We start from the raw sequence: 8,337 nt of genomic DNA, 5'->3' as shown, positions 1-8,337 counted from the left end.
CGGCAGGAGTTCTACAGGGTTGAGCCGATCGAAGCACACGAAGAAATTTACGAGCCTGTGCTCAGATTCAGGTGCGCTCAGCAGTCCGTCTGTTCCACCCCCATTCATATTCAGTGGTTCTTTGTCTGTCATGTTCTTCAACTCTGATTCATATTCAGAGGCGCTTCGTCCGCCGGGTGATTCGACTCCAATTCGGATGATCTAGTGATGATGGGTATCATATTTCAGCTTGTCACGCTGGTGGAGTGTCCTCAGGACATAGGAAGGGAGGGCCGGGGAGGAAGTCTATGAGCCTGTACTTTGATTTAGATGCGCTTAGTGAATTGTGATGTTTTTGCATTTTGACATCCCAAACAGTTCTTGGAGTTGCCAATGTCCATGTGGATGCAGTAGTGTTGTGAAAGGATACACCATCATCACATCGTTCATGACTATGAGCTCTTTGGTGCGCAGGCCACGAGACCGTGTGTTTGTTGTAGACGACGCTGCGTTAATGCCAGCCCCGCACTTGATCGTGGACGAATTCGAAGCTCAGGAGGTGGGTCTGGAATTATGTTTAGACCCAGAGCTGGAGGCTGTCATAGCTGAGTTTAAAGCTGAGGATGTCGCAAGGTGGAATGTGGAGGATGAGGAGAGCCCTGTTCAAGAAGAACAGGAGGTCTTGTTTGATGACTTTGATGAACCAGTCGACGATACTCCTGATGTGCCTGCTGTAGATCTGGCGTGATGGGCGGACTACTTGTGGGCCGCCCGTCACGCCATTGTGCGGTACAGTCATTCATGTGGTGTCGCACCGTTGAGGCCCACATGGTGGAACCTCACACTCGTGATTACATAGTGTTAAACAAGAATCGAATACCCCGATGTGCACTGAGAGCCCCAGTCGGCATTCTCACCACATGGCGGGTGGATTCTAGCAGATGTTTGCGTTCCTGCTGTGTCTGAAATTTGGTGGCTAGCATGCATACTGCTGCACCGTGAAATCGCAATGTCCTTGTGGCAAAGCGATGGTGTCTGCATCTCGAGATAGTCAAGTTCTGGGCGGTTGGGGAATCGACAAGGCATGGCATCAGCAGCCTGGATGACTGCAGTGGTGAAAGAAGCACGTTCACCAGCAACGCATGACGCTGGCCCTGTGGAGGCACCTACGGGGTAGAGGTCTCTTCATCCCGCAAATGTTCCCTCAACGACCGGATACGAGACTTTGAACCAGAAGCTCTGTCCTCCGTTGGCCAAGTGTCGAACCGACGGTATCTAATTGCAACGATTGATATCTAGAAACCAAACATGAACTTGTGCCACTAATCATGTGAGACTGTCACTGTGTGTGTATCAGCTACAAAAGCAAGCACGCAAACGCATCAACCCCTAGCATTGAGCCATGAAGTCTTACCGGCACAGCCATACTACACTACTCAATCCATCCCAGCGCACACCGTGACGCAGCAGTTTGGCACCGCCTGCACCGAGGACATGTGACTGGTGAGGCGAACCTCATCAACCCCCCCCCCCAAATGCATGCAAGCATTCAGTCGCTCACGTTTCCCGATCAACTCACAGCTCCACCCTGTCCTCGCCATCAGGATCACCCCCAAGAGGCGCAGCCTCGGACCCAGATGCGGTCCCTGGCAATTGGAAGGTTCCATTGTTCAACAGGTAAGTCAAGGCAAGCTCTGCATGGTAAGCGGCGCCGATCGGCAGGATGTCTTCGTCCAAGACAAAGTCTGGGCTGTGAAGAGCAGCTCCAGAGCCGGCCTTGTTGTTGCGGTTTCCGAGGAAGATCAGCGCGGACGCAACCTTCCGTGCAAAAAACGCAAAGTCTTCTCCAGCCATTGTGGGCTCAACCTCCAAGACGTTGTCCTCGCCGACCAACCTGCACCCCTCCCAATGCCCTCATTAGCACGCGCCATATCACTGCTACCCATTCTGACATGATGGGAGCGTTGTCCAAACGCCTTATATAATCAACCCATCAACTGTACCACAGTAGACCTCTGTATATTGTCTATCTTGACTCTTGAGGATATCAAGCTAAACATCGCTAATGCTCCATGTACACAATATTTCCAGTGTTTGCCTCCCAAATTCATGCATTTTCGGGCATCTAGGCCCGCAAATCACACAGTCTGGCGAAGCACTGAGGGAAAATTGCATCAACTTAGGAAGAGCCGCACTTGGCGCCAACCGCCCGGGCAAAACGCCATGCTGCGTCATCGTTGACGGTAGGGGGGTAGTACGGCTCAGTTGCTTCCATGAAATCTACATCGGCAGTGCAGCCATACGCGCGCGCGATGGACTCCGCCACCTGCTCGACACGGTCACGCAGCCGAGCCGCGGAAGCTTCCGTGAGCGTGCGCATCGTCCCGGCAATCTCTGCGGTGTTTGGGATCACGTTGTACGCGTCGCCCGCTCGCAGCGTCGTCACGCTCACGACGGCTGAGTCAAGCGGAGATGTCTCTCGAGACACCAGCATCTGCACAGGGGTCGCAACTTGCATCCGCATGACAGAAAGTAATACCGTACGACCGGAATAATTCCGCCGTCGCTCAATGCTTTGTTTTTTCCTTTGTTGCCAGTCGTTTAAGACAGAGGAGCATGAGCGGGCTTGCCTGACAGCTCTCGATGCTGGGCACCCCTGCGCACAGTCCGCGTTGCATTCTGACATCACATGAGCACACAAGAGGCCTTGAAAGACGGGCTGTTGGCGAATTTTCAGAGGTCTGTAAGGTATCGGTTACTGTCTCTCTTGTGTGCGAATGATGTGTCGTTTTACAATACTACCGCATCCTCATGACATTTCGGCAACTCCGAGTACTACTTGGGAATCAGCACTACCATGACCACACCGCGTAGCACACAACTACAATCACATCTACATGATCATGCAATGTTCGGGGCAATGCCCTGGGCAGCATGCATACCAGTGGTTCGCCAAAATGGTCCTCGACCACCAATTCTGCACCCAAAAATCATGCATTTTCAGGCATCGCGACCCGCAAATTACAGGGCCAGGCGAAACGCGGATGCATACCTGCATGGTAGTAACGAGCTGGGCTGCGGCAACGACAGGATCGATGTTATTGTGAGGGATGGCCGCATGGCCACCCCTACCCTTGATGGTGATGCGAAACTGTCTCGCACTTCCTAGGATGGTGCCCGCTTTGCCTCCCAGCTTGCCAGAGTCCAGAGTTGGCCAGTTATGAAAACCGAACATCGCGCTGACGCCTTCCAAAGCGCCTGCTCAGGTCATGCAAAGGATAAGGACTTGTGCCATGTTGGTACTACTTCGTGTGAGAGCGGAAACGAGTGTGTGCCAGGGAACTAGAGCGAGCACCAACATGGTACTACCAACATGGCCCCAACGCTTTTCAAGCAGTCCTTTGACAGCACGGGTCGGACCACGTTTTTGTCCCAAAAGTTTGTACTTTTTGGTGTCTGGACCCGAAAAATCAAAGTGTCTAGTGATACACTGTTTTCAAGGCACCTCCTGATGAGGCAGGCTTGTAGCTCAGTGGCTACGTCCCTTGCCTCAAAGGTGCGATTAAATCACATCAACAAGTAGACATGCAGACACGATCCTCATTATCGTCCATGCTTTTTCGAGCGGGGCAGCGGGGCAACCAACTCGTGCTTTTATTTTAACGGCAAGCGACGCAGCGCATTGTTCGATAACAATGCGCTGAATACCCTGCCCTTCTAACAATTCAATAATAGACGAAATCGTGACAGCTTCTCTCCAATGCCCACTCTGCGCATGCACACCTCCCAGCCCCAGGGCGCGCACAATTATCCACAACCAAAGCATGGCCCATTTAACGAGCTGCAGCATCGTGGGTAAGTGTTGTGATGATGGATTGCTGCAGCGATTCCCATTGCAACCAGAAAACCAAACCATCTCTTCCCTTTTCACAGATAATCGATCATGCTGAAGTTGAATGAGCGGTAAAATTTTGGACGTGTACACTTGGTTGTTCGGCCTGTGCCGAGTAGGTCTTGCTGTGATCTGTTGTCTACATGATGTGAAGATGTATCTTTATGACATGACCGCATTCACTTGGACACCGGAAACTCCACGCCATATCGAAGAAGAACGCCTCGAGGATCGCACCTTCCTCAATCATCACCCTGGCCCCGGCACCTCCCTCCTCAGCCGGCTGAAAGATGAGCTTGACTGTCCCAGGCAGGCTCTGCTCGTACGCTTTCAAAAGCTTGGCGGCACCTAGCAGCATGGCCATGTGCGAATCATGACCACAAGCATGCATGCGCCCTTCATTCTGCAATCAGGTACCTTTGGGTAAATCACCAAACCGCTGAGGTTTCCTGATCAAAGGCCTAGGCCGAGGACAGGTCGATGCGTATTATCCCCGCAGGCATGCATGCGCCCTTCGTTCTGCATTCTGGTACCTTCGATCACGCGTAAGCATTCCGTGATCGAGGCGCTCGGTCTCCCCTCATTGGGAATTTATTGAGCATTTCCTTTCAAATGGGTTAAGACCCCTAACATTTCCCGATCGTATACTGCCGCACCATTGCTGCTTTGGTGATAGCACGCAGTGTTCGCCAGACTGTGTGATTTGCAGGTCCAGATGCCTTAAAATCCATGATACTGCGGTCCAAGGACCCATCAGCTGGCCTAGCGTCCTGCGGATTGCGCTCAGCAGGCATCTGTAGTTGATGCTGTGAGGGACTCTCATAGGTCGTGTGGCACTCAATTCAGCCATGAATCCTATCAAATGGTTGGACCCACGTATGCATGCTCTGATCATTCTGCATCCATGCATAGTCACTCAACAGTATAGTCCCAAAGACCAAGGTAGATCCATCCATTGGCTGGCAAGCAGCCTGCAGCCTGCGTATGGAGTCGTTGCTGGGCATTGCAAGTGGCAGACCAGTTGCTTGGGGATGCGTCTCGAAAGAACAGTCACATCGAGATAGAAGTTCTACTTATGCGTAGATGGCCGCTCGGGTGTCAAGCGACGTGCGGCAGGCCTGCCATCAGCTACAATGTGTGTTGGTAACTCCTGGCAAGGCCTGAGGGGCTACATACCTGGCTTCGATATTCCCGACCTTCTGGCTCCTTGACAGGTAGTGCGTCCATGTCCGCTCGTAACGCAACGACTGGCTCGCCCTTCCCGATGGTTGCCACAATGCCTGTCTTGGCCACCGGATGCCTGCGCACACGAAGAAACGTTTGACAGCAGACAACATCCTACCTGCGGCGTAGGATTCCTAGTTGCGCAAGTGCTTCGCCACAGCGGATAGATGCAAGTGCTCTTCACGTCATGCCGCTCGCGCGGGTCGCTGAAATGGCGCCGCACGTACGCGGGCCCGGAGCGCCTCGGGACGCGCATCTAAAATTGCGGGGAACCATACCGCGCCAGAAGTGATAAGTAATTTTAAACAGCATTAGTGCGTATCTTCTATGTCCATCGATGCTGATGATGAAGAAATTTAATGGTATCACCAACTGAGTCGGACTGCTTTCGTAGGGTTATCATATCCGGTTGCTATGACGAATGAACACCTGTACACAACATCCAGGTCTTCCAAAACCTTGCGTATGATTGCACTGGTTTGAACTTCCTCAAACTTCAATTCTGGCGAACGATGCAAAGTCCTCCGGACATCCGTAATCCAAGCACCTTCATGTTTTGCTTCCGCCAAAAGGTTGACGTCGTCAAATGCAGGAAGGGACGACGAATACACGCAAGTAGCAAATACGTAGCAAGTTACAAATAGCGAACGCGTCATGCGCTGATGCAGACAAATCATGTTGAGAGGTACTATCGACGAATGCACACATGCCCGAGATAATATGCCAGGAGTACTCTCCTTGAGACCACGGCCAGGCTGGCCAACTGGTACCGAGCATCGAAATGTACCATGGGGTGGTCGTGCTCGCTCTCTCGTGGACCTATCTCCCCGTCCTGTGCACGCCCATATCCGAGTCAGTGTCCGGAGTTTCAACTCTGGACTCTTGACAAGAGTCTTCGTCAGTGTTGCGATCTGCATGTCATCCTTCAGCTTGCCATGTTGTGTCGGTGCTGGTACCTATTGCAGTTCCAATTTGTATTGGAGAATTTTGCAAGCTGACAATTGCAAGTCAATCAATTGGAGCAGGCTCAGGAGACTACCTTTGAAGTTCTGTACAGGATACAGGTCTTCAGGTACATGTATGTATCTCGAGACATGTACCCTTCCACACGCGATACCAGACCACATACCCGGCGCATGTATATGACATGCCTTGACTTGCTGGCCAGCGGATGGTGGGCGCATCCTAACGCGCCATGCGTGGCGGCCCAGGAGCAGAGTCGTCCTGGCCAGGTCTGATCCCCGGCAATAGAGCAGAGCAACCCCAGGAACGTCGGGTCTAGTAGCGGCGGATGGACACGTACAGTTTCTTTCAATGCGAAGACCGAACCGCCAATGCAAGCAAGCGGCGTTGGAGTGAGTGCAATTCTGCAAATATACGTGAGTGCGCGGACGGATGATTTGCGCTCCCGAGGTAGCCGTCAACTTTGCAGTGCGAGTCCATGTTTGACAACTGCGTCCAAGCGTGTCAATATGTACGTTGGTTGTTCGAACTGATGCTTAGGCCCTTCGCTGTCGTCAGCCACACCCGTCAGCAACAGTACTCGACACGGCTCGTGCCGAATTCAAATTGAATTTACCATGGCTGCTGGAAGAAAGTTTCTTCCAACTACAGGCGCACTGAATGTGGATATGCAGAGCGCCTATGGCCACGTCCATGTCATCATGGCTTGATTGGCTTTGTGGACGTTTTTCTTTTCAAAAGCAAAAAGTACATTTCAAGATGCTGATGACACGCCAGGTTGTGAGGCCGCGTTGACAACCATGATGACAGTGCATGCATACCTAGAAACGGTTTCCAAACACCCAATTCAGGTGGCCTTCAAGACGGTTCTGCTCTTCTAAGCAAATGTGCTTTCTTCCTGACAGCCCATGGATACCCCTGAGGCTTTGCAAGTAACGATGCTCTCGCATGGGCTCCGCGTATTAGACGACAGCAACCGCTCCTCGACGAGAAGACTTCGTGATCCTCTTACCTATCATTATCAGAATTGAAATTTTCAGGAGTGACATAGCTTGCATGCCCAGAAACCTGAACCTGTGACACAGCGCACCCTTTCAATGCCAACTAGCCAATTGTGAATCCCCTCCCCTTGTGTACGCTCCTTTAAGTCAGAACGTTGAGTTGATTGTTCAAGATGGACAATATTTGGTTTGGCTCGCTGCGCAAAGCAAGGAACAGGCCTGACAAGAAGACTCCAGAGCCTGATAGCAAGCCTCCATTGCCGAAGGTCTTTTCAAACACTAAGGCCACCGCAAGTCGAGACACAGACGTTGAAAAGGTGTGCTCCTCCTCGTTATCTTCACCATTCCGTGATATCGTTATGCGACAGCGTATTGATTGCCTGGTTTGTTACCACGTGTTCACTTTGACGCCAAATTGATGCCGCTTGCGAACAATTGACGCAATCACAAACAAGCGTGTGCCAAAATGTGAAATGGTAATGTGCTTGTGAAAATATGTCATTTGTGCCTTTGAATGCAACAGATGGTGCAGTGGGCTCGTTGAGTTTTTGTCAGATGCCTTGACAGTTTGGATTCCCAAGGAAAGTTATCGCTCACAAGATGTCAAGCTCGCATGAAAAAGACATAAATTGCTCGAGCAAGTTACAGGAAAAGCGCTCTGCCTCTTCCATCAAGCGTGGCCTCCCTGTAGCACGGAAGCTGGAGGATGACTTGCCTGATGGCGATGTTGATTCTCACGGCAACGATATCGATGAAGTGACGAGCACGGCAGGAACCTCAATCGACAAGGAACACGCATCCACGGTGGACAATGTCAAGGTGCGGCAAATGCCTGTCCAAGGTATCAGTGTGCAGTGCGGGGTCCGGATTGTGATCGCAAGTCAGATCGCGACTACTTCCGGGCTTCAAAAGCTTTAATTAAGAAGGGAACCCTCACCATTAGAGTTTCAGAATACTTGCATATGCTCTGAGAGCATCTTCTCGCAGGCAAGGGTTCATCGATGCTTACAGGTTTTCATCCGCATCAGGCCAATCAACGACAGAGAAGTCCGCCTTGATGGCTCCAAAGTAGCGCTGCATCAACGAGGCTCGTCGATGATTGAGCTCCAAGTCGCAGACCGGCCCGACAGCAATTACAACTACAAGTTTGACGCCGTCCTCGGTGCAGACTGTACCCAGGAAGAAATGTTCAAGCGTACGTCCTGTTCCCATCCACGCATCTGCGCGCCGACATACGGGTCCAATTGCGATGCGTCAGTAGCCAATCAGCCTTCGGTG

General features: G+C 51.7%; 1 pseudogene; it reads right to left on the bottom strand.

Moving 5' to 3' along the window:
- Positions 1 to 2,158: 2,158 nt before the first annotated feature.
- LOC149809188 (IAA-amino acid hydrolase ILR1-like 7 pseudogene) lies at positions 2,159 to 3,214 on the bottom strand (annotated as a pseudogene).
- Between the last annotated feature and the right edge of the window lie 5,123 nt (positions 3,215 to 8,337).

Source organism: Nuphar pumila, unplaced genomic scaffold, assembly GCF_984573655.1.
Source record: "Nuphar pumila unplaced genomic scaffold, dmNupPumi1.hap1.1 HAP1_SCAFFOLD_1594, whole genome shotgun sequence".
Taxonomy (NCBI): Eukaryota; Viridiplantae; Streptophyta; class Magnoliopsida; order Nymphaeales; family Nymphaeaceae; genus Nuphar; species Nuphar pumila.
This window is presented reverse-complemented; position numbering and strand designations above follow the sequence as displayed.